At 46.1% G+C, this 26794-nt stretch overlaps 1 protein-coding gene and 1 non-coding gene across 2 annotated transcripts in view; one reads left to right on the plus strand and one right to left on the minus strand.

Annotated features, from left to right (window-relative positions):
• The window catches only part of LOC126188392 (odorant receptor 82a-like), a 163259-nt gene that overhangs the window by 63099 nt on the left and 73366 nt on the right, over positions 1 to 26794 (minus strand). The gene's annotated exons all lie outside the window — the stretch shown is intronic.
• Trnas-cga (transfer RNA serine (anticodon CGA)) lies at positions 11693 to 11767 on the plus strand. The gene has a single exon. It is a non-coding gene; the product is annotated as a tRNA-Ser (tRNA).

Consider the following 26794-nt stretch of genomic DNA (forward strand, 5'->3'; position numbering starts at 1 on the left):
GTCCGCGAGTTCGAGTCGCGGTCGGGCACACAGTTTTAATCTGCCAGGAAGTTTCATATCAGCGCACACTCCGCTGCAGAGTGAAAATCTCATTCTGGAAACATCCCACAGGCTGTGGCTAAGCCATGTCTCCGCAATATCCTTTCTTTCAGGAGTGCTAGATCTGCAAGGTTCGCAGGAGAGCTTCTGTAAAGTTTGGAAGGTAGGAGACGAGGTACTGGCTGAAGTAAAGCTGTGAGTACCGGGCGTGAGTCGTGCTTCGGTAGCTCAGTTGGTAGAGCACATGCCCGCGAAAGGCAAAGGTCCCGAGTTCGAGTCTCGGTCGGGCACACAGTTTTAATCTGCCAGGAAGTTTCATATCAGCGCACACTCCGCTGCAGAGTGAAAATCTCATTCTGGAAACATCCCACAGGCTGTGGCTAAGCCATGTCTCCGCAATATCCTTTCTTTCAGGAGTGCTAGTTCTGCAAGGTTCGCAGGAGAGCTTCTGTAAAGTTTGGAAGGTAGGAGACGAGGTACTGGCAGAAGTAAAGCTGTGAGTACCGGGCGTGAGTCTTGCTTCGGTAGCTCAGTTGGTAGAGCACATGCCCGCGAAAGGCAAAGGTCCCGAGTTCGAGTCTCGGTCGGGCACACAGTTTTAATCTGCCAGGAAGTTTCCTATCAGCGCACACTCCGCTGCAGAGTGAAAATCTCATTCTGGAAACATCCCACAGGCTGTGGCTAAGCCATGTCTCCGCAATATCCTTTCTTTCAGGAGTGCTAGTTCTGCAAGTTTCGCAGGAGAGCTTCTGTAAAGTTTGGAAGGTAGGAGACGAGGTACTGGCAGAAGTAAAGCTGTGAGTACCGGGCGTGAGTCGTGCTTCGGTAGCTCAGTTGGTAGAGCACATGCCCGCGAAAGGCAAAGGTCCCAAGTTCGAGTCTCGGTCGGGCACACAGTTTTAATCTGCCAGGAAGTTTCATATCAGCGCACACTCCGCTGCAGAGTGAAAATCTCATTCTGGAAACATCCCACAGGCTGTGGCTAAGCCATGTCTCCGCAATATCCTTTCTTTCAGGAGTGCTAGTTCTGCAAGGTTCGCAGGAGAGCTTCTGTAAAGTTTGGAAGGTAGGAAACGAGGTACTGGCAGAAGTAAAGCTGTGAGTACCGGGCGTGAGTCGTGCTTCGGTAGCTCAGTTGGTAGAGCACATGCCCGCGAAAGGCAAAGGTCCCGAGTTCGAGTCTCGGTCGGGCACACAGTTTTAATCTGCCAGGAAGTTTCATATCAGCGCACACTCCGCTGCAGAGTGAAAATCTCATTCTGGAAACATCCCACAGGCTGTGGCTAAGCCATGTCTCCGCAATATCCTTTCTTTCAGGAGTGCTAGTTCTGCAAGGTTCGCAGGAGAGTTTCTGTAAAGTTTGGAAGGTAGGAGACGAGGTACTGGCAGAAGTAAAGCTGTGAGTACCGGGCGTGAGTCGTGCTTCGGTAGCTCAGTTGGTAGAGCACATGCCCGCGAAAGGCAAAGTTCCCGAGTTCGAGTCTCGGTCGGGCACACAGTTTTAATCTGCCAGGAAGTTTCATATCAGCGCACACTCCGCTGCAGAGTGAAAATCTCATTCTGGAAACATCCCACAGGCTGTGGCTAAGCCATGTCTCCGCAATATCCTTTCTTTCAGGAGTGCTAGTTCTGCAAGGTTCGCAGGAGAGCTTCTGTAAAGTTTGGAAGGTAGGAGACGAGGTACTGGCAGAAGTAAAGCTGTGAGTACCGGGCGTGAGTCGTGCTTCGGTAGCTCAGATGGTAGAGCACTTGCCCGCGAAAGGCAAAGTTCCCGAGTTCGAGTCTCGGTCGGGCACACAGTTTTAATCTGCCAGGAAGTTTCATATCAGCGCACACTCCGCTGCAGAGTGAAAATCTCATTCTGGAAACATCCCCCAGGCTGTGGCTAAGCCATGTCTCCGCAGTACCCTTTCTTTCAGGAGTGCTAGTTCTGCTAGGTTCGCAGGAGAGCTTCTGTAAAGTTTGGAAGGTAGGAGACGAGGTACTGGCAGAAGTAAAGCTGTGAGTACCGGGCGTGAGTCGTGCTTCGGTAGCTCAGATGGTAGAGCACTTGCCCGCGAAAGGCAAAGGTCCCGAGTTCGAGTCTCGGTCGGGCACACAGTTTTAATCTGCCAGGAAGTTTCATATCAGCGCACACTCCGCTGCAGAGTGAAAATCTCATTCTGGAAACATCCCCCAGGCTGTGGCTAAGCCATGTCTCCGCAGTATCCTTTCTTTCAGGAGTGCTAGTTCTGCAAGGTTCGCAGGAGAGCTTCTGTAAAGTTTGGAAGGTAGGAGACGAGGTACTGGCAGAAGTAAAGCTGTGAGTACCGGGCGTGAGTCGTGCTTCGGTAGCTCAGATGGTAGAGCACTTGCCCGCGAAAGGCAAAGGTCCCGAGTTCGAGTCTCGGTCGGGCACACAGTTTTAATCTGCCAGGAAATTTCATATCAGCGCACACTCCGCTGCAGAGTGAAAATCTCATTCTGGAAACATCCCCCAGGCTGTGGCTAAGCCATGTCTCCGCAATATCCTTTCTTTCAGGAGTGCTAGTTCTGCAAGGTTCGCAGGAGAGCTTCTGTAAAGTTTGGAAGGTAGGAGACGAGGTACTGGCAGAAGTAAAGCTGTGAGTACCGGGCGTGAGTCGTGCTTCGGTAGCTCAGTTGGTAGAGCACATGCCCGCGAAAGGCAAAGGTCCCGAGTTCGAGTCTCGGTCGGGCACACAGTTTTAATCTGCCAGGAAGTTTCCTATCAGCGCACACTCCGCTGCAGAGTGAAAATCTCATTCTGGAAACATCCCACAGGCTGTGGCTAAGCCATGTCTCCGCAATATCCTTTCTTTCAGGAGTGCTAGTTCTGCAAGGTTCGCAGGAGAGCTTCTGTAAAGTTTGGAAGGTAGGAGACGAGGTACTGGCAGAAGTAAAGCTGTGAGTACCGGGCGTGAGTCGTGCTTCGGTAGCTTAGTTGGTAGAGCACATGCCCGCGAAAGGCAAAGTTCCCGAGTTCGAGTCTCGGTCGGGCACACAGTTTTAATCTGCCAGGAAGTTTCATATCAGCGCACACTCCGCTGCAGAGTGAAAATCTCATTCTGGAAACATCCCACAGGCTGTGGCTAAGCCATGTCTCCGCAATATCCTTTCTTTCAGGAGTGCTAGTTCTGCAAGGTTCGCAGGAGAGTTTCTGTAAAGTTTGGAAGGTAGGAGACGAGGTACTGGCAGAAGTAAAGCTGTGAGTACCGGGCGTGAGTCGTGCTTCGGTAGCTCAGTTGGTAGAGCACATGCCCGCGAAAGGCAAAGTTCCCGAGTTCGAGTCTCGGTCGGGCACACAGTTTTAATCTGCCAGGAAGTTTCATATCAGCGCACACTCCGCTGCAGAGTGAAAATCTCATTCTGGAAACATCCCCCAGGCTGTGGCTAAGCCATGTCTCCGCAGTATCCTTTCTTTCAGGAGTGCTAGTTCTGCTAGGTTCGCAGGAGAGCTTCTGTAAAGTTTGGAAGGTAGGAGACGAGGTACTGGCAGAAGTAAAGCTGTGAGTACCGGGCGTGAGTCGTGCTTCGGTAGCTCAGATGGTAGAGCACTTGTCCGCGAAAGGCAAAGGTCCCGAGTTCGAGTCTCGGTCGGGCACACAGTTTTAATCTGCCAGGAAGTTTCATATCAGCGCACACTCCGCTGCAGAGTGAAAATCTCATTCTGGAAACATCCCCCAGGCTGTGGCTAAGCCATGTCTCCGCAGTATCCTTTCTTTCAGGAGTGCTAGTTCTGCAAGGTTCGCAGGAGAGCTTCTGTAAAGTTTGGAAGGTAGGAGACGAGGTACTGGCAGAAGTAAAGCTGTGAGTATCGGGCGTGAGTCGTGCTTCGGTAGCTCAGATGGTAGAGCACTTGCCCGCGAAAGGCAAAGGTCCCGAGTTCGAGTCTCGGTCGGGCACACAGTTTTAATCTGCCAGGAAATTTCATATCAGCGCACACTCCGCTGCAGAGTGAAAATCTCATTCTGGAAACATCCCCCAGGCTGTGGCTAAGCCATGTCTCCGCAATATCCTTTCTTTCAGGAGTGCTAGTTCTGCAAGGTTCGCAGGAGAGCTTCTGTAAAGTTTGGAAGGTAGGAGACGAGGTACTGGCAGAAGTAAAGCTGTGAGTACCGGGCGTGAGTCGTGCTTCGGTAGCTCAGTTGGTAGAGCACATGCCCGCGAAAGGCAAAGGTCCCGAGTTCGAGTCTCGGTCGGGCACACAGTTTTAATCTGCCAGGAAGTTTCCTATCAGCGCACACTCCGCTGCAGAGTGAAAATCTCATTCTGGAAACATCCCACAGGCTGTGGCTAAGCCATGTCTCCGCAATATCCTTTCTTTCAGGAGTGCTAGTTCTGCAAGGTTCGCAGGAGAGCTTCTGTAAAGTTTGGAAGGTAGGAGACGAGGTACTGGCAGAAGTAAAGCTGTGAGTACCGGGCGTGAGTCGTGCTTCGGTAGCTTAGTTGGTAGAGCACATGCCCGCGAAAGGCAAAGTTCCCGAGTTCGAGTCTCGGTCGGGCACACAGTTTTAATCTGCCAGGAAGTTTCATATCAGCGCACACTCCGCTGCAGAGTGAAAATCTCATTCTGGAAACATCCCACAGGCTGTGGCTAAGCCATGTCTCCGCAATATCCTTTCTTTCAGGAGTGCTAGTTCTGCAAGGTTCGCAGGAGAGTTTCTGTAAAGTTTGGAAGGTAGGAGACGAGGTACTGGCAGAAGTAAAGCTGTGAGTACCGGGCGTGAGTCGTGCTTCGGTAGCTCAGTTGGTAGAGCACATGCCCGCGAAAGGCAAAGTTCCCGAGTTCGAGTCTCGGTCGGGCACACAGTTTTAATCTGCCAGGAAGTTTCATATCAGCGCACACTCCGCTGCAGAGTGAAAATCTCATTCTGGAAACATCCCCCAGGCTGTGGCTAAGCCATGTCTCCGCAGTATCCTTTCTTTCAGGAGTGCTAGTTCTGCTAGGTTCGCAGGAGAGCTTCTGTAAAGTTTGGAAGGTAGGAGACGAGGTACTGGCAGAAGTAAAGCTGTGAGTACCGGGCGTGAGTCGTGCTTCGGTAGCTCAGATGGTAGAGCACTTGTCCGCGAAAGGCAAAGGTCCCGAGTTCGAGTCTCGGTCGGGCACACAGTTTTAATCTGCCAGGAAGTTTCATATCAGCGCACACTCCGCTGCAGAGTGAAAATCTCATTCTGGAAACATCCCCCAGGCTGTGGCTAAGCCATGTCTCCGCAGTATCCTTTCTTTCAGGAGTGCTAGTTCTGCAAGGTTCGCAGGAGAGCTTCTGTAAAGTTTGGAAGGTAGGAGACGAGGTACTGGCAGAAGTAAAGCTGTGAGTATCGGGCGTGAGTCGTGCTTCGGTAGCTCAGATGGTAGAGCACTTGCCCGCGAAAGGCAAAGGTCCCGAGTTCGAGTCTCGGTCGGGCACACAGTTTTAATCTGCCAGGAAATTTCATATCAGCGCACACTCCGCTGCAGAGTGAAAATCTCATTCTGGAAACATCCCCCAGGCTGTGGCTAAGCCATGTCTCCGCAATATCCTTTCTTTCAGGAGTGCTAGTTCTGCAAGGTTCGCAGGAGAGCTTCTGTAAAGTTTGGAAGGTAGGAGACGAGGTACTGGCAGAAGTAAAGCTGTGAGTACCGGGCGTGAGTCGTGCTTCGGTAGCTCAGTTGGTAGAGCACATGCCCGCGAAAGGCAAAGGTCCCGAGTTCGAGTCTCGGTCGGGCACACAGTTTTAATCTGCCAGGAAGTTTCCTATCAGCGCACACTCCGCTGCAGAGTGAAAATCTCATTCTGGAAACATCCCACAGGCTGTGGCTAAGCCATGTCTCCGCAATATCCTTTCTTTCAGGAGTGCTAGTTCTGCAAGGTTCGCAGGAGAGCTTCTGTAAAGTTTGGAAGGTAGGAGACGAGGTACTGGCAGAAGTAAAGCTGTGAGTACCGGGCGTGAGTCGTGCTTCGGTAGCTCAGTTGGTAGAGCACTTGCCCGCGAAAGGCAAAGGTCCCGAGTTCGAGTCTCGGTCGGGCACACAGTTTTAATCTGCCAGGAAGTTTCATATCAGCGCACACTCCGCTGCAGAGTGAAAATCTCATTCTGGAAACATCCCACAGGCTGTGGCTATGCCATGTCTCCGCAATATCCTTTCTTTCAGGAGTGCTAGCTCTGCAAGGTTCGCAGGAGAGCTTCTGTAAAGTTTGGAAGGTAGGAGACGAGGTACTGGCAGAAGTAAAGCTGTGAGTACCGGGCGTGAGTCGTGCTTCGGTAGCTCAGTTGGTAGAGCACATGCCCGCGAAAGGCAAAGGTCCCGAGTTCGAGTCTCGGTCGGGCACACAGTTTTAATCTGCCAGGAAGTTTCATATCAGCGCACACTCCGCTGCAGAGTGAAAATCTCATTCTGGAAACATCCCACAGGCTGTGGCTAAGCCATGTCTCCGCAATATCCTTTCTTTCAGGAGTGCTAGTTCTGCAAGGTTCGCAGGAGAGCTTCTGTAAAGTTTGGAAGGTAGGAGACGAGGTACTGGCAGAAGTAAAGCTGTGAGTACCGGGCGTGAGTCGTGCTTCAGTAGCTCAGTTGGTAGAGCACATGCCCGCGAAAGGCAAAGGTCCCGAGTTCGAGTCTCTGTCGGGCACACAGTTTTAATCCGCCAGGAAGTTTCATATCAGCGCACACTCCGCTGCAGAGTGAAAATCTCATTCTGGAATCATCCCACAGGCTGTGGCTAAGCCATGTCTCCGCAATATCCTTTCTTTCAGGAGTGCTAGTTCTGCAAGGTTCGCAGGAGAGCTTCTGTAAAGTTTGGAAGGTAGGAGACGAGGTACTGGCAGAAGTAAAGCTGTGAGTACCGGGCGTGAGTCGTGCTTCGGTAGCTCAGTTGGTAGAGCACATGCCCGCGAAAGGCAAAGGTCCCGAGTTCGAGTCTCGGTCGGGCTCACAGTTTTAATCTGCCAGGAAGTTTCATATCAGCGCACACTCCGCTGCAGAGTGAAAATCTCATTCTGGAAACATCCCACAGACTGTGGCTAAGCCATGTCTCCGCAATATCCTTTCTTTCAGGAGTGCTAGTTCTGCAAGGTTCGCAGGAGAGCTTCTGTAAAGTTTGGAAGGTAGGAGACGAGGTACTGGCAGAAGTAAAGCTGTGAGTACCGGGCGTGAGTCGTGCTTCGGTAGCTCAGTTGGTAGAGCACATGCCCGCAAAAGGCGAAGGTCCCGAGTTCGAGACTCGGTCGGGCACACAGTTTTAATCTGCCAGGAAGTTTCATATCAGCGCACACTCCGCTGCAGAGTGAAAATCTCATTCTGGAAACATCCCACAGGCTGTGGCTAAGCCATGTCTCCGCAATATCCTTTCTTTCAGGAGTGCTAGTTCTGCAAGGTTCGCAGGAGAGCTTCTGTAAAGTTTGGAAGGTAGGAGACGAGGTACTGGCAGAAGTAAAGCTGTGAGTACCGGGAGTGAGTCGTGCTTCGGTAGCTCAGATGGTAGAGCACTTGCCCGCGAAAGGCAAAGGTCCCGAGTTCGAGTCTCGGTCGGGCACACAGTTTTAATCTGCCAGGAAGTTTCCTATCAGCGCACACTCCGCTGCAGAGTGAAAATCTCATTCTGGAAACATCCCCCAGGCTGTGGCTAAGCCATGTCTCCGCAGTATCCTTTCTTTCAGGAGTGCTAGTTCTGCAAGGTTCGCAGGAGAGCTTCTGTAAAGTTTGGAAGGTAGGAGACGAGGTACTGGCAGAAGTAAAGCTGTGAGTATCGGGCGTGAGTCGTGCTTCGGTAGCTCAGATGGTAGAGCACTTGCCCGCGAAAGGCAAAGGTCCCGAGTTCGAGTCTCGGTCGGGCACACAGTTTTAATCTGCCAGGAAATTTCATATCAGCGCACACTCCGCTGCAGAGTGAAAATCTCATTCTGGAAACATCCCCCAGGCTGTGGCTAAGCCATGTCTCCGCAATATCCTTTCTTTCAGGAGTGCTAGTTCTGCAAGGTTCGCAGGAGAGCTTCTGTAAAGTTTGGAAGGTAGGAGACGAGGTACTGGCAGAAGTAAAGCTGTGAGTACCGGGCGTGAGTCGTGCTTCGGTAGCTCAGTTGGTAGAGCACATGCCCGCGAAAGGCAAAGGTCCCGAGTTCGAGTCTCGGTCGGGCACACAGTTTTAATCTGCCAGGAAGTTTCATATCAGCGCACACTCCGCTGCAGAGTGAAAATCTCATTCCGGAAACATCCCCCAGGCTGTGGCTAAGCCATGTCTCCGCAATATCCTTTCTTTCAGGAGTGCTAGTTCTGCAAGGTTCGCAGGAGAGCTTCTGTAAAGTTTGGAAGGTAGGAGACGAGGTACTGGCAGAAGTAAAGCTGTGAGTACCGGGCGTGAGTCGTGCTTCGGTAGCTCAGTTGGTAGAGCACATGCCCGCAAAAGGCAAAGGTCCCGAGTTCGAGACTCGGTCGGGCACACAGTTTTAATTTGCCAGGAAGTTTCATATCAGCGCACACTCCGCTGCAGAGTGAAAATCTCATTCTGGAAACATCCCCCAGGCTGTGGCTAAGCCATGTCTCCGCAGTATCCTTTCTTTCAGGAGTGCTAGTTCTGCAAGGTTCGCAGGAGAGCTTCTGTAAAGTTTGGAAGGTAGGAGACGAGGTACTGGCAGAAGTAAAGCTGTGAGTACCGGGCGTGAGTCGTGCTTCGGTAGCTCAGATGGTAGAGCACTTGCCCGCGAAAGGCAAAGGTCCCGAGTTCGAGTCTCGGTCGGGCACACAGTTTTAATGTGCCAGGAAATTTCATATCAGCGCACACTCCGCTGCAGAGTGAAAATCTCATTCTGGAAACATCCCCCAGGCTGTGGCTAAGCCATGTCTCCGCAATATCCTTTCTTTCAGGAGTGCTAGTTCTGCAAGGTTCGCAGGAGAGCTTCTGTAAAGTTTGGAAGGTAGGAGACGAGGTACTGGCAGAAGTAAAGCTGTGAGTACCGGGCGTGAGTCGTGCTTCGGTAGCTCAGTTGGTAGAGCACATGCCCGCGAAAGGCAAAGGTCCCGAGTTCGAGTCTCGGTCGGGCACACAGTTTTAATCTGCCAGGAAGTTTCCTATCAGCGCACACTCCGCTGCAGAGTGAAAATCTCATTCTGGAAACATCCCACAGGCTGTGGCTAAGCCATGTCTCCGCAATATCCTTTCTTTCAGGAGTGCTAGTTCTGCAAGGTTCGCAGGAGAGCTTCTGTAAAGTTTGGAAGGTAGGAGACGAGGTACTGGCAGAAGTAAAGCTGTGAGTACCGGGCGTGAGTCGTGCTTCGGTAGCTCAGTTGGTAGAGCACATGCCCGCGAAAGGCAAAGTTCCCGAGTTCGAGTCTCGGTCGGGCACACAGTTTTAATCTGCCAGGAAGTTTCATATCAGCGCACACTCCGCTGCAGAGTGAAAATCTCATTCTGGAAACATCCCACAGGCTGTGGCTAAGCCATGTCTCCGCAATATCCTTTCTTTCAGGAGTGCTAGTTCTGCAAGGTTCGCAGGAGAGCTTCTGTAAAGTTTGGAAGGTAGGAGACGAGGTACTGGCAGAAGTAAAGCTGTGAGTACCGGGCGTGAGTCGTGCTTCGGTAGCTCAGTTGGTAGAGCACATGCCCGCGAAAGGCAAAGGTCCCGAGTTCGAGTCTCGGTCGGGCACACAGTTTTAATCTGCCAGGAAGTTTCATATCAGCGCACACTCCGCTGCAGAGTGAAAATCTCATTCTGGAAACATCCCACAGACTGTGGCTAAGCCATGTCTCCGCAATATCCTTTCTTTCAGGAGTGCTAGTTCTGCAAGGTTCGCAGGAGAGCTTCTGTAAAGTTTGGAAGGTAGGAGACGAGGTACTGGCAGAAGTAAAGCTGTGAGTACCGGGCGTGAGTCGTGCTTCGGTAGCTCAGTTGGTAGAGCACATGCCCGCGAAAGGCAAAGGTCCCGAGTTCGAGTCTCGGTCGGGCACACAGTTTTAATCTGCCAGGAAGTTTCATATCAGCGCACACTCCGCTGCAGAGTGAAAATCTCATTCTGGAAACATCCCACAGGCTGTGGCTAAGCCATGTCTCCGCAATATCCTTTCTTTCAGGAGTGCTAGTTCTGCAAGGTTCGCAGGAGAGCTTCTGTAAAGTTTGGAAGGTAGGAGACGAGGTACTGGCAGAAGTAAAGCTGTGAGTACCGGGCGTGAGTCGTGCTTCGGTAGCTCAGATGGTAGAGCACTTGCCCGCGAAAGGCAAAGTTCCCGAGTTCGAGTCTCGGTCGGGCACACAGTTTTAATCTGCCAGGAAGTTTCATATCAGCGCACACTCCGCTGCAGAGTGAAAATCTCATTCTGGAAACATCCCCTAGGCTGTGGCTAAGCCATGTCTCCGCAGTATCCTTTCTTTCAGGAGTGCTAGTTCTGCAAGGTTCGCAGGAGAGCTTCTGTAAAGTTTGGAAGGTAGGAGACGAGGTACTGGCAGAAGTAAAGCTGTGAGTACCGGGCGTGAGTCGTGCTTCGGTAGCTCAGATGGTAGAGCACTTGCCCGCGAAAGGCAAAGGTCCCGAGTTCGAGTCTCGGTCGGGCACACAGTTTTAATCTGCCAGGAAATTTCATATCAGCGCACACTCCGCTGCAGAGTGAAAATCTCATTCTGGAAACATCCCACAGGCTGTGGCTAAGCCATGTCTCCGCAATATCCTTTCTTTCAGGAGTGCTAGTTCTGCAAGGTTCGCAGGAGAGCTTCTGTAAAGTTTGGAAGGTAGGAGACGAGGTACTGGCAGAAGTAAAGCTGTGAGTACCGGGCGTGAGTCGTGCTTCGGTAGCTCAGTTGGTAGAGCACATGCCCGCGAAAGGCAAAGGTCCCGAGTTCGAGTCTCGGTCGGGCACACAGTTTTAATCTGCCAGGAAGTTTCATATCAGCGCACACTCCGCTGCAGAGTGAAAATCTCATTCTGGAAACATCCCACAGGCTGTGGCTAAGCCATGTCTCCGCAATATCCTTTCTTTCAGGAGTGCTAGTTCTGCAAGGTTCGCAGGAGAGCTTCTGTAAAGTTTGGAAGGTAGGAGACGAGGTACTGGCAGAAGTAAAGCTGTGAGTACCGGGCGTGAGTCGTGCTTCGGTAGCTCAGTTGGTAGAGCACATGCCCGCGAAAGGCAAAGGTCCCGAGTTCGAGTCTCGGTCGGGCACACAGTTTTAATCTGCCAGGAAGTTTCATATCAGCGCACACTCCGCTGCAGAGTGAAAATCTCATTCTGGAAACATCCCACAGACTGTGGCTAAGCCATGTCTCCGCAATATCCTTTCTTTCAGGAGTGCTAGTTCTGAAAGGTTCGCAGGAGAGCTTCTGTAAAGTTTGGAAGGTAGGAGACGAGGTACTGGCAGAAGTAAAGCTGTGAGTACCGGGCGTGAGTCGTGCTTCGGTAGCTCAGTTGGTAGAGCACATGCCCGCGAAAGGCAAAGGTCCCGAGTTCGAGTCTCGGTCGGGCACACAGTTTTAATCTGCCAGGAAGTTTCATATCAGCGCACACTCCGCTGCAGAGTGAAAATCTCATTCTGGAAACATCCCCCAGGCTGTGGCTAAGCCATGTCTCCGCAGTATCCTTTCTTTCAGGAGTGCTAGTTCTGCAAGGTTCGCAGGAGAGCTTCTGTAAAGTTTGGAAGGTACGAGACGGATACTGGCAGAAGTAAAGCTGTGAGTACCGGTCCTGAGTCGTGCTTCGGTAGCTCAGTTGGTAGAGCGCTTGCCCGCGAAAGGCAAAGGTCCCGAGTTCGAGTCTCGGTCGGGCACACAGTTTTAATCTGCCAGGAAGTTTCGTATCAGCGCACACTCCGCTGCAGAGTGAAAATCTCATTCTGGAAACATCCCCCAGGCTGTGGCTAAGCCATGTCTCCGCAGTATCCTTTCTGTCAGGAGTGCTAGTCCTGCAAGGTTCGCAGGAGAGCTTCTGTAAAGTTTGGAAGGTAGGAGACGGATACTGGCAGAAGTAAAGCTGTGAGTACCGGTCGTGAGTCGTGCTTCGGTAGCTCAGATGGTAGAGCGCTTGCCCGCGAAAGGCAAAGGTCCCGAGTTCGAGTCTCGGTCGGGCACACAGTTTTAATCTGCCAGGAAGTTTCAATGTAAATTGTGCTGAACCATGCTTAGTTTTTGAGGGTGTTGTACTTCATACTACAAAAATCGTTAATACACGTCTTGGCATCTAATACTGAATTTGGACATTTTAAATTTGTATTTTTGAGTGGTTTTACAGTAATGCTACGTTAATTTGTCCAGCAAGTAAGCAGTGTGAGGTCAATGACAACCCATGTTAAGTGCACTCAGTTTGTAAGTAGACAGTATGAAGTACATTGACCGGTTTTGAAGGGAAAATTTTTTGGTAGAAGTAGCAATTTTAAAGGTATGTCGTTACAGTAGATATATTTAAAAAGCAATGAACTTATTTGAAAAAAACTCACATCGACTGTAATTGAAATACCTTGTTTATGAGATGTTTTTGAAATTTTACTGTGCACTTTCTCGAAACAGCTTGTTTCTTAGCGTTGTTTATAGCCAAGGTCTTCAGTTAACAGATATGACACATGTTTCATGAACACAAGTGACCACGAAGAAGCGTATTAGTGTATTGGCTCTTGTATATATCGCAGGCACAACTCAGTTGGTGGGATGGATTTATCACTCAAGACCGCGAATGTGACGAAAAATTTGAAACTGGGATGTGTTGTTCCAACCAGTGCTTCTTCACATATCTTGAATTTCACATTCGTCTAATATCATGTGCTATGGACTGGACAGTTAAGCAGTGGTGCACATCTCCATTACTATGGTCTAGGGTCCACTTCAAGACTACAGGGAACATCTCCCACCTTCTCCCCCCCCCTAATCTGGTGAATCCTTGCATCTCAGGTAATTGTTGGAGATCCTTGCATGACCGCCGAATCACTGTGCCAGTTCAGGCACTGATGAATATGTAGGCCATTTGCGTGAGCTAAAAATAGCAGAAAACCCCTCCCCAATTTTCCTCTCAAGACCAACAGGAACCCAGTTTGACCTCCCCCTTTCGAATTTCATCATTCGAGGTGTGTATGCTGTGAGAGAACCATCAGCAGCAGTGTTACCTGACATAAAAAAATGGCGGTAAATATTACCATAACTGACAAGGTAAATTACTTTGACATTACAGTCTGTGAGTGGGTTACGGCTGAACTGCTATAACTTAATGACATCATGGCACAGTCTGCAAAATGACAATATATATTAACAATATTTCTGACTTCAGGGACGTAATAATCCTGCTGAGCTGTTTTTATGTGTGAAATAAACACGTCATTTCAATGGTTTTTCGCTTTTGGCTAATTCTGCCCCTTAGTAATTTTCAAGCTACCTGGTAATGAAACAAATAAGTTACAGAAACTTCAAGAACAAAGAAAAAAACATGTCAGAACTATACACCTCTCACAGTGAATTATTTTATTGCACGGTAACTTCAAAATGCCCAACGAGGAATCTGTAATCTGACTGACTGGAGTAGAATTGCCTTCAGTGATGAGTCCCTATTCAAACTGAGCCCCGATAACCAGCAGACGTGTCTGGAGGATGCCTAGACAACAGTGGGATACCAGCGTGACTGTCGCCTGCCATACGATCTGACAACCAGGACTGATGGTTTGGTGTGCCATTTCCTTTCATAGCGGGATCCCTTTGGCTGTCATCCGCGGCACCTTTACAACACGGTGGCAGGTCAACGATATCCTGCACCACGATTTTTTGCCCTTCATGGCAAACCCTGGACTTACATTTGAGGGTGATAATTTCCTCCTGCACATGGTGTATGTTTGTACTGCTTGTCTCCATGCTTGCCAAAGCGTACCCTGGCCAGTAAGGTCGCTGTATCTCTGCCGAGCTGAGAAAGTTTCGAGGATTTGGGCATAGTCCACCAAACAGATCGAGATTTTGATGCCAACTGGACAGAACTTGGCACGATACCCCTCAGGAGTACAGGCGACAACTCTCAATCGATGGCAAGTCGTATAACAGTTTTCATAAGAGCCAGAGGTGGACAAACGTGTTACTGGCTTGCTCAACTTGTGAAGCTCTTTCTCTTGAGTAAATATCCAGTTTATTATGAAACTGTAATCATTTGTTTGTCTGCATTTGTACATCACATGCACCGATTTCCGTACCATTCGGATCATTCCTTTGTGGTGTATAGTTTTCTTTCGTCCTAAAGGGTATAATTTATGACATTAGTCACTTCAACGTTACAATATGGGACCGGAGCGCAGCTGATTTACTATATTTTAATGATGTCATGGCATATTCTGCGAAATGACTATAAATATTATGTAATTTATGTTGTAAGACAATTTGATACTACAGTCTGTGACTGTGGTATGGCTGAATTGGTCTAATTTACTTCTGTAAAGTGAAGTTAAGTATTAACATAATTTATGGTGTAAGAGATAACGACAATTTAGAATGTCACTATGACACTGCTGGACTGCTATAAATTAATTATGTCATGTCATTTTCTGTAAGCATTCCATCGTACAATCACCTGCCAGCACAATTTACAATTTATTGCGTTCTGTGACCAACGTTCTCCAAACTTCCACGTTTCCATTCCAAAATATATGTAAGATGTGTTACATTTTTAACAATTAGGGCAGTGCATTATTTTAACAAAATATACCAATATCACACATCGAACAATTAAGATAGCTTGATACCTTAGCAAATAAACGCACAACCTGAGGTAAACAAATAACACACTGCAAGAACTACGTAGAAAGTCTACATTATCTGCATTATTAGCATGTGACGGTATTATACGACTGCCCGTTGACGATTCATGAGTAAAGATGGAAAAATCCGAGTATTCACACTTAGAACACAAAGCTAAATGTACACTGTGAACAATAGTCCCACCACCACCACTGCTATTGGATAAGGATAGAAAAAATACGCACTTCAATTAAAAAAGTGAAAGTAAGAGGGCGGAATTCCACACGTATCCATCCATGAGTGACGTAGCTGGTAGTTGGCTGGCTGAGACAGTGCCACAACCCCAAGCTATTCGCCAGGTACCTCTCACCTTTGTAACATCTCTGGTCATGATAATATACGATGTGTTGCAATAGGCAAATCATATCTGGTCTGCAACGGCTAGAAAAAAGAGAGGTAGGGAGTGTTCGCTCTATGACCGTTAAGACGAGGCAGCCACTGGGAAACGCCAGCAATGCCTACATTTACTATTATCACTCGCCGGAGGGAGGAGAGGAACTCGATAAGATACAGAGCGTTGCTTATAATAGCATTAAGCAGCCAACAGCAGAGGAGAATTCAAACTGTATTAAACACTCGAAAAATTTTTATTACGTGTCTCTCTAATTCTTGGGAATATTTCCAGAAATTAAAAGTTATTAATATACTGCTAACAAAGTTCTCCTGTACAGCACTCATTCATTTTCATTGTTAAATTGACTGTGCTAAAAAATTCTCGTTCATTGTCGATGACAACTATACAATGAGCTGTTTCATCGTTGCAACCTGTTTATGATTAACAATCATGAGGGAATTGTTAAAAAAAAATTGCGTATCGTTTGCGCATGCAGTAGTAAACTACGACCGTTGTAACATATGTTATCATGCTAGATGCATCCCTCCCCACATTGTTTCCTACAAGATATTGTTAAATGCTATTACCTATGATAGTTCTATACGTAGATATATGAAATGCGAAATAAATAAGAAATTTTATCGTACCCAGTTATGAAAAAATGGTTTTAAGGCATAATTTTATATAGTCATTCGATATGGCAGTTCCATATTAGTCTGGATTGATATTAGTTTAATCGATGTATATTAACAAGGACATTAAGGAAACCCAAAGAACACCCAGTTTCCCAATCGTAGCAAGACGCTAATCCGTATATCTCGCATAGAGGCCGTAGGAATAAGAGAGAGAGTCGGAGTAAAAAGTAGATTTAATATTTCGAGATCTATATCGTTTAGCAGTATTACACACAGAAGAGAGAAATTTTTAAATATTTAGCGCATTGTTCACTTCCTTCACATGCTATTTGAGCATCAGTGACTTCGATCTTGAATATAGGGTCTGTTGCAGTAATCTCGAAGTAAGTTCTTTAACAGTCTGTTCGATACAACGCCATATTTTCTTAAGTCGAGTAACAAGATACACATCTGGATACAAAGCAAGCGTTGTCTTTAAGTATTTTCAATTACATGTTTCACAATATTGTTAACAGAAAATCTGTACCAAGTACCCTTCACCCAGTTGACTGATTTCGAAAATAATTACAGAAACGGAACTGCTAACGACAACAATGTAATTGTATTTTCAGAATCAGAAAGCGGAAATTTGGTGTTATCTCGAAGAGAATGGTTTTGCAATGGCGAGTATATAGATGGAGGCTGAATTTTAGCTCTCCAGAGCAACGACGAAAATAACCTTTAATTTTTATAATACTATGCCTACTAACTTAAACACCTTTCGAAATAAAACCGCATTATGAGAGGATCCTAATTTCTATACGGGGACTGTAGTGACATGAGAAAATCAGATTCGTAACACCTACATGTCACCTTACAATGTGTGGTGAAGAGAACATTAAAAGCCATGCTGTTCCATTTGTGTGGAAAGAATGGCTGTAATTCTTCGTTTCAGTCGTTTTGCCAGATGTGCGTCAGAGGTAATAATATATCGACTCAAAATACTGTCATCTCGCTGTTGTGCACAGCTCCTCAAATGTAGTGCCCACCATCTAGGGGACTTTAGAGATATTAAAGTGACATATCGTAGCTTGAAAGATGTGCTTCATCTTTGTGCAGTAAAGCAAAACACTGCAAAACGTGAAACTGTCTGCACCGTTTTCGACAACTCTTCTCGCACACAGGAATTATTAACTTATTGACTGACTAGAGCACTTGCCCGCGAATGACAAAGGTCCCGAGTTCGAGTCTCGGTCCGGCACACTGTTTTAATCTGCCAGGAAGTTTCAATTGAGTGACTGTTTCGATTGGAGTTAGAAATCATGCCTTCACGTAAAACACGCTTTGCTAAAAGTAGTTTATGCTAGTTTATTATTTTTCATGTATCTTGCTATCCACGCAATGGATTTAGCGTAGAATTGCTGAAAAATATTTTTTGTACCAGTGGCAAAAACGTATGGGAAAACGGAGCTGTTCATGGTTCTTAACTGAAAATAAATATGCCTAGTATCATGATCTTACACAATCTTAGTTCAGTGGGCAACTTAAAAAGATTGCGACCCCAGTAAGTTTGTTGCTGAACCCCAAATAGTGTAGAAGTATCTTTACTCGATTTCCACGTGGTTTACCAATCCACCAAAATTAATGCTCGTTAAATATAATTATTCTACATGTTTCAAGAAACTTAGCAACGACACTAAAGAGTGTTTGTTGGTAAAACTACATATCATCTCTTGTTTCTAGGATTTTCTCATTGCTCTCTTATCACGATACATACGTTGGAGGAAGTAATATGATGCACTTGTACAGATATGCTTTTTGTTACTGTCTATTCATGGTCTATCTAACATAGTTCAATTATCAACTAACATACACTTTGACATACGTATCATTTATTGTTCATACTTATTCCATCAGCAAAGAAATTATCCACACTAATGGCAACCACATCCTCAACCTCTATTCATCTCTCAACCCCTATTCATCCTGTATGCTACTATGACTGTCCGCACTATTAATGTGAAAACTATTTAAAGTTATATTTTGAAAGGAAGTGCACTTTTTCGATGTTCTGACTACAGTGTACTGTTGTCATTATGTGTGAGAAGGAAGTGCGAACAATAGCACAATATTTTACTCAACTGGTTCTTGTAACTACTTATTGATAATGAACCTTGTTGAAAACATGGATTGCTGAAAATAGTTTTTTCTCTGTTTTTTTCTTTTTTCTTTTTTTTTTTTTTTTACATCTAGATGATATGATCGGCTTTGTTACTTTTCAACACTGTAGGATTCTGTTTCTTCCATCCATTATTATTTTCATTTTCCTCATTTCATATTTCCACATTACAGTACTTCACAGTTCAGTTTCTATTTTACTACAGACAGTAATCAACTCCCAGCTTCTACACACCACAACTCAATTCCCTCATAATACATGTGAAAACCAAGAAGAACATATATGATACAAACAGTCTTAGTCATCTTACAAAATACCTATCTTTTACGTTCAAAGGACTTTATGCAGGATTAATTCGTTATTACACAAATATTATCAATTTATTACTCAGAAAAACATCCAGTATGACACTGAAATTTTCAAATGTGATTACGATTTCGAATTAAATTACGTATATGAAAATAGTTATCTTATACTAATTTTGCTGTTTATAAATATAGAAAATCATTTTAGTTAAGCTGCAAATATTACTCTTAATTCATATATTACAAAATGGATACAAATGAGTCATATTGCAAATTTATCTGTATCTCATCCTACAATATGTTGGAAAAATGTGCTGACCAGTTCAGTTGCAATGTGTACTACACTTCTGCATATAAAACATCAGGACCCACACAGTATATAGTTATCCTCCAGTGGTTCTACAACATTCATCATCTAAATCGAACATTTGTAGTTTTGCCTGCAGTTTAATTGAATAGTCCTTAATGATGAACAAATATTACATATGTATTTGTCTGTATTATGGAGAAGAATGTCCTGGATTGAGAAAAAAATCTTCCCAAGCTTTAATACAATAACTATGTCATCTTTACTAACAATCTATTCCTCTTAGTTTATAGGTATAAAAACTAAAGGCAAACAGAGACTTCCCCTCAGTAGACAAACTGGGAAATGTAAGTAGTGTAGTATATGGATGTTACATTCGGAAATATCTACTATGGAGTGGTTTACGCCTGCTCACCACATTTAGGCATTATCCATATGAATATAGAATTTCGACGCATTGAGTATCGCTGTAACAAGCTCTTGCCTTTAAATGTCAATATAATACCTCTTTAGTGTTTGTTGGAGTCAGTATTAACAAAGATCATCCACAACACACATGTCAGCTGTCATTATGCAGCGTAGTATCCTACAAGTTGTGTTATGTGCAGCTGTCGGTTTCTCTGTTTTTTAAGTAAAAAATGTTGTTAGTGGCACTAGCATGAAGGACACATCACATATTCATTTGGAAATGAGGTATTACTCCAGAAGAGCAATGGAGTCAGATGTGTAACACAGTTTATCAGCTTCCTTCTCAAGGAGAGTAATGGTGTGTCTAATACTGCTTCCTGTCACTAACGTCAAAGCTACAGCATACACATCATACCGATTTGAATGCAATTTGCTTATGAAGAATAGCCATTACAACAGCAGAGCGACAGAATCAGATTCAAAACAAAGATTATCTCCAAGAGGTAGTTTACAACATGCCTGACAGTCCTACTTTTTAGAAGAGTAATGATGTGTGTAGTACTTCACAAAAATTTTCTATCAACAAAATCCTATTGTCTTCTATTGTGTATGTACCAAATCATGATTTTGAAGTAAAATTTGCTTCTGAAAAACAACCTATTTCTAGCAGAGCAATGAAATCGTATTTATAACTAGGATTACCACCCATAGGTAGTTTACAATATGCCTGTCAGTCCCGCTTCTGGTAGAGTAATGCTATGTGCAGTACTAGCTCTTGCTATTGCCTAAAATTGCCCATTAAAAAACTACACTCATCTACAGCATACACACGCAGCTGACATACAACACTAATATATAATATATATTATGTTAACACACTCATCCTAAGTTACAAGTCCACCTAATTAAAACTATAAGCAGACAGAGCCTAGCACACAGAAATGATAATCTGGACGGCGTACTGCTACAGCAGTCTACTTCCATATGCTCTTATTACTACAGAATGACAGGAGTGCTACATATGTTTATGTATTTGAGATTAGCTAAACCTTCAACAACACTTTGTAGCAACAGTGTAATTGTTGCTTCTTTGACAATCGTTAAACATTAAAACCATAGGTTGAGGACAGCTACTTGTTGGCAGCCAGATAGATATAACTGCTGGGTGGCTCCCACGAGTCAGTGAAGACATTCATGAAATACCACATCGTGGGGTAGTAAGAGCAGAATTCTTGAGGATTGTATCTTTTTTCATCGCAGAGAAACTAACTTTAGAATCTGCGAATGTATATCAGTGAATTTCATGTAATAAATCTTCCAGATGTATATGTGTCTCAAGCAGTGAATCTCCCATATCTTGTACTGCCAGAGAAAACTACCAAAAAGAGGCTAAAATTGTGGTAACAGGCTTAAAATTACGCAAGCAATGATGGCAGCTAATATTGTTATGAATTCATTTGAAGCAGATACTGCGAGTTGCGTCAGGCTTCCTATTGCTCCATGACCACCCAAAAACAACAATGTCCAGTCGACGTCCTCCTTGTATGTACTAATGCAGAATACAGTACAACTAATGTAGTTACAGATTTTTATACACTTTAAAGATACAAGACGTAAAGAATGTTCAGAATACAAATCAAATGCAGCTATCGAAGCTTCTACATATTTATACACTGAAGTTCCAGGATGTATGAATGTAACAGTGCAATTACTAACACGGCGGTTACCCGAAATTTTTTTGGTGGTGGTGAATCTGTGTGCTTCCATTGAGCTGACTGGCGCTTTGTTTCTGGATTGAAAAATGGCATCCACGTCTCATCCATTGTCACAACCGACGAAAAGAAAGTCCCATTCATGCTGTCGTTGCGCGTCAACATGGCTTGGCAACATGCCACACGGGCAGCCATGTGGTCGTCCATCAGCATTCGTGGCACCCACCTGGATGACACTTTTCGCATTTTCACGTCGTCATGCAGGATTGTGTGCAGAGAACCCACAGAAATGCCAACTCTGGAGGCGATCTGTTCAATAGTCATTCAGCGATCCCGCAAAACAATTCTCTCCAGTTTCTCAATCATGTCGTCAGACCGGCTTGTGTGAGCCGGTGGTTGTTTCGGTTTGTTGTCACACGATGTTCTACCTTCATTAAACTGTCGCACCCACGAACGCACTTTCGACACATCCATAACTCCATCACCACATGTCTCCTTCAACTGTCAATGGATTTCAATTGGTTTCACACCACGCAAATTCAGAAAACGAATGATTGCACGCTGTTCAAGTAAGGAAAACGTCGCCATTTTAAGTATTTAAAACAGTTCTCATTGTCGCCGCTGGCGGTAAAATTCCATCTGCCGTAAGATGCTGCCATCTCTGGGACGTATTGACAATGAACGCGGCCTCATTTTAAAACAATGCGTATGTTTCTAACTCTTTCCAGTCCAGAGAAAAAAAAAATCGGAGACCTTAGAACTTGAATGCACCTCGTAGTAATTGAGCTGTGGTTGGCTCATGCTATCTGCTGGATTAAACCTTCGTTGCGACTCTGTGTTTAGTCTCCCGCAGTTATCGCGATTATACTGTTATCGTCTCCTTCCGCAGGTGGCAGCAGCGGTGTGTATCGATATTCGCAACCTGGACTATCTTTGGCCTGCTGCTTATAGTTTGCGGCTGGGCGGTGTGCGACCAGTCGGTCGGTTGGCGTGGAGCAGCGAGGAATTCTCTGCGAGACGTAGTTTGGCCGAGGCCGCTCGCAGTCTCTACGTAGTGTCGGAGTGTGTGGGGCTGTTCCCATTGCTACGAGGTCCGTGGCTCATCGACTCTGGACACGAAAGTTGAGTTTCGATTTAACCTACCAGCAAGACAAGACTGTTCACATTGTGTCGTTCGGGGTTCGTTGTCTGTTGTTAGGATATTCCCTAGAGCACCAACGTGGTTTTCAAGTTGGAAAATTCTAGCCACCCTCCGGTGGAGTTTCACTGTATTTGGTTATTTGAATTGAAGTGCACCAGCTGAATCTTATGCCTTGTGGCCGTTAAAGTTCTGGTTACCTGCCCTGGCAGTTGACGTAAATTTCAGGCAGTGTAATTTCCTCATCGTGTTGTTGCTGTCCAGCACGGTGTGTAGTTCGACAGCTCCAGGTATGGTTGGTTGTGGGCGCCAATATCTTTTACGTTGTTCCGTAGAACTCTCTGTTGTGCTCTGGTCGGGTGAAGTGGAAGTTATCTTGTTGGTGGGTCCGTTGACTGTCGGTCGGTAGGATTGTCGTCGGATCGTGAATGGTTGGCCCGACTGCCTGTCTCACCTAAGCGAGCGTTAGTGTTTGAATTCCAGGCCACCCCTCGAACATCTGAGCGCCCTTGGGTGTACTGCCTTTTTTTATTTGTTCTTGTTTATTGTACTTGTATAGCTTCTAGCCAATTTGTTTTTAAATTAAGGTTGTTTTGACATTAAGGTGTACTATTCTTTAGGCCTTCAGCCTGATTCAAACAACTGTTTCACGTAAGGCCTTTGGTATTAAAAAAAATTAATGTTATGGAGTTTTAAGTGTTAGGCCTTCAGCCGATTTGAATTTAACTCGTTTGCTCTTCAAGTGTCTCATTCCTTGGGCCTTCAGCCTAACTAAAGAACTGTTTTAAGATAAGGCTTTGCCTTTGAAATTTCTGTTTTGGTTGAATTTTGCCTAATTAAGAACTGGTTTTTTAAAAAACCAGTGTTGTTTAGCCTTAAGTGTTGGCCTTTCAGCCGATTTTGGATTCATATTGTTTGTCTGAAAATCTCAGATTCTTTGGGCCTAAATAAAGAACTGTTGTAAGATATGGCTTTCCTTTAAAATTTCTGATTATGCTTGCGTTTTAAGCTATTTTCCTTCAGCCGTTTTTAAATTAAAGTGGCTTTCAGCCAGTAATTAAGTCCCAAATATTAAAGCTGTGAGTTTAAAAAAATATTGGGGTCATGTAATGTTTGATCAAATAATAAAGTTGTATGTTCGAGTGTAACTGACAACCTCTCATTTTGGCCCCTTTCTACAATTTAAACTAACTGTCCTGTCCTGCGAGTTAAGCAGGGTGCGTCAATAATGTTTGAGGAAACCTTCTTTATCATATTGTGAACACACACCAGTTGAGCTATTTTGTGTGTGAGCATCTGTTGCTTTCATGTCGGGGTGGCCTGTGTGTCCTGTGGCATGAGTATTGGATTCCTATTCACAATCATTTTGTGCTTGTACACAGATCTTTTTGATGATAGAACATATGGCGCTAAACGCGGTCATTCCAACTTCCCTCCAGCAGGATATCGTTCATCTGCTACAACATGGCCACTAAGATGCTACGCCACCAAGATGCTGGTTCGCCACTAAGTCTACTGGTGGTCAGTGAGTAAGTGAAGATTTAATTGCTGCTTGTACCAAATGTGCAGGTCACAAGGCTGCCCCACAGCAATGTTACTCGCCGTGGCCAGCACTCACACAGCCATGTAAATGCATCCATATGGAATTTGGGAGACTCGTCTTGCACTCATTTTGGTTACTCATTACTGGTGCATGCTCCCATCGTCAACAGCCGCTTTTCGACAGTGGACCCAACTGTGCATGCCCTCTATTGAAGGCCTTCCCTGCACCCTGGTGGCAGGTAACGAGATGCAGTTCACGTCTCAGATCTCTCAAGATTTTTGTTCACAGCATGGAACCCACCACACTAGGATGCCCCCGTTTCAGCTTCAGTCCAGTGCAGAGACATAAAACTTGCTATGGACCTTCAAGATGCAAATGAAGAAGTATATAAAGGCTTCTCCAGCAGAAGAGGAATTCTCGCTTTTCGTAAGTTTTTATCCGATCTATTCCTATTCGCGATAACAGCCTGGTGAAGTTCCTGCAGAGGTCCAGTTGCACTCAGTGATGCACTTTCTGATGCCGATCTCTCACCCACCTCATGAGAGTCCACCAGTCGTCCATGGTGAACAGGATCGGTGCGTCTTAATGCTGTTGTCAGGAGGGTAGCTGGTGGCCTGTCATCACAACCAATTACACACACAGATGGGGGACTAGCCTCCGTCGCCCCCAAGCGTCTATTCCGAGCTAACAAACCAATGAGAGCCTGATTTTGTGTCGTCTCCACCTCCTCCCTGGACGCTTACCCTTTCCTTAGTATGACATCCTCCACTGTGCTCCCCCAATGACTGTAGCGCTCTTATCTGCTGCCACCCCCCCCCCCCCCGCCATTCCCCAGGTGCAGATTACGAATGAGGTTCTCCAACAGGCAGAGCTGTCAGATGGACTACAGGAGACACATCTGCTCCTGCCCATTGGAGTCAGACGTCCAGATGTCTCTTGTGTCCGTGATGGCGCCACCTGCATCTAGCGGTGCAATGCTAGGGTACTGCCCAAAGCAGTCGTAGTTGCCAGAAGCACGTCTGGCCCTAGGGCCTGGTTTCCTCAAAAAGGAACCTCTGTCCGCAACGACGGCAGTGGTCTCCAATGCCCAGGAGACCATAAATGTCGCTTTCTTGTGGACAACAAGACAGTCCGCGGTACGGGGGAGCGACGCTGGTTTTCAACGACTCACCTTCGCCGCCTCCGTTCACCCCCCTCCCCCCCTCCCAACCACAAAGTTTGACGATTGACGACTAGATTACCGTCACCACCGTGTCTACCATAAATTGTCGCTAGGTGTCGACATAGCCTTCACTATTCAACTCATTCACTCAGGCACCATGGGGAGTGAGGTATTCCGCTGCGAGGCAGCTCAATTAAACATCAGAAGACCAGTATACCGATGACGAATACACGCTTCCAATGTGCGTTCACCGCGATGTCGCCAAACACGGATGCGACCATCATGATGCTGTAAACAGAACCTGAATTCATCCGAAAAAAGACGTTTTGCATTCGTGCACCCAGGTTCGTCGTTGAGTACACCATCGCAGCCGCTCCTGTCTGTGATGCAGCGTCAAGGGTAACCGCAGCTATGGTCTCCGAGCTGATAGTCCATGCTGCTGCAAACGTCGTCGAACTGTTCGTGCAGACGGTTGTTGTCTTGCAAACGTCCCCATATGTTGACTCAGGGATCGAGACGTGGCTGCACGATTCGTTACAGCCATGCGCATAAGATGCCTGTCATCTCGACTGCTACTGATACGAGGCCGATGGAATCTAGCACGGCGTTCCGTATTACCCTCCTGAACCCACCGATTCCATATTCTGCTAACAGTCATTGGATCTCGACTAACGCGAGCAGCGATGTCGCCATACGACAAACCGCAATCGCGATAGGCTACAATCCGACCTTTATCAAAGTCGGAAACGTGATGGTACGCATGTCTTCTCCTTACGAGGCATCACAACAACGTTTCACCAGGCAACGCCGATCAACTGCTGTTCGTGTATGAGAAATCGATCGGAAACTTTCCTCATGTCTGTCGCCACCGGCGCCAACACTGTGTGAATGCTCTGAAAAGCTAATCATTTGCATATCACAGCATCTTCTTGCTGTCGGTTAAATTTCGCGTCTGTAGCACGTCAGCTTCTTGGTGTAGCAATTTTAATGGCCAGTAGTGCACTTAAACCTAACTAACCTTAGGACATCACACACATCCATGTCCTAGGCCGGATTCGAACCTGCGACCGTAGCGGTCGCGCGGTTCCAGACTGACGCGTCTAGAACCGCTCGGCCACTGAGGCTGGCCGTAATCTCAAGGTAGTCAGTTCTGTGTACGTGTCGGTCGCATAATAAATTCAGTGTTCAGCTGTGTCTCAGTGTTGCAGGAAGGGGACAAGCAATTTACAAGTTGCAACAGCAGATCTAGTGGACAAATGCTGTTTAACTCAGTACATCATTTTTACTAAATTCTCCCACCAGTTGGTTTCAGTAAGTTATAATATGTGATGGACAGCTGCAGCTTTGCTCATGGCAATGATTATTCTATTAAATTATGACAATATTTTCTTTCTTCATGTCTGTTGTGTAGTTGCCGTTAACTCATTGTATCGTTTTCTAAATCCTGCCAGCAAGTGCTCTACCACTTGCCCGCGAAAGGCAAAGGTCCCGAGTTCGAGTCTCGGTAGGGCACACAGTTTTAATCTGCCAGGAAGTTTCATATCAGCGCACACTCCGCTGCAGAGTGAAAATCTCATTCTGGAAACATCCCCCAGGCTGTGGCTAAGCCATGTCTCCGCTATATCCTTTCTTTCAGGAGTGCTAGTTCTGCAAAGTTCGCAGGAGAGCTTCTGTAAAGTTTGGAAGGTAGGAAACGAGATACTGGCAGAAGTAAAGCTGTGAGTACCGAGCGTGAGTCGTGCTTCGGTAGCTCAAATGGTAGAGCACTTGCCCGCGAAAGGCAAAGGTCCCAAGTTCGAGTCTCGGTCGGGCACACAGTTTTAATCTGCCAGGAAGTTTCAAAGCAGAAACTGATAGTTTCAGTAATTATAGCTTCATAGGGTACAGTGGTTTGCAAATTATGTAGCTAGTTTATCTTTTGCAAAAGGGGCTGAAGCTGCTATGTGAACGCGTCAATTTCAAAGAAAACCTGGGTGGCACATTACAGTTCTAAGAATAGTGCAGAGAATTTTAAACTATAGTCTGACTGTATGCAAAACACACATAATATACTATTACAAAAATGAACATAAAATTTCGACTTTAGTGCCTGGTTGGAAAACGTCATGTGCCTCAGAGCCTGAAAGTTTTGTGACGCTTACTTTCCTTTCACACTTGATACCGGTATCCACAGAACCCCGTCATTTGGTGATGAACTGTGGCGAACAAAGTGCCGACCAACCATAGTATAGACGTGCTGGATGGGGGCCTTGTCAGGCGATCATCCAGTGACGGGGGACATATCCTGCGATTAAGTAATCTTCTGGATTTTGTGGCGCTTCTTGCTATACATGC

This window comes from Schistocerca cancellata, chromosome 5 (assembly GCF_023864275.1).
Source record: "Schistocerca cancellata isolate TAMUIC-IGC-003103 chromosome 5, iqSchCanc2.1, whole genome shotgun sequence".
NCBI classification, from domain to species: domain Eukaryota; kingdom Metazoa; phylum Arthropoda; class Insecta; order Orthoptera; family Acrididae; genus Schistocerca; species Schistocerca cancellata.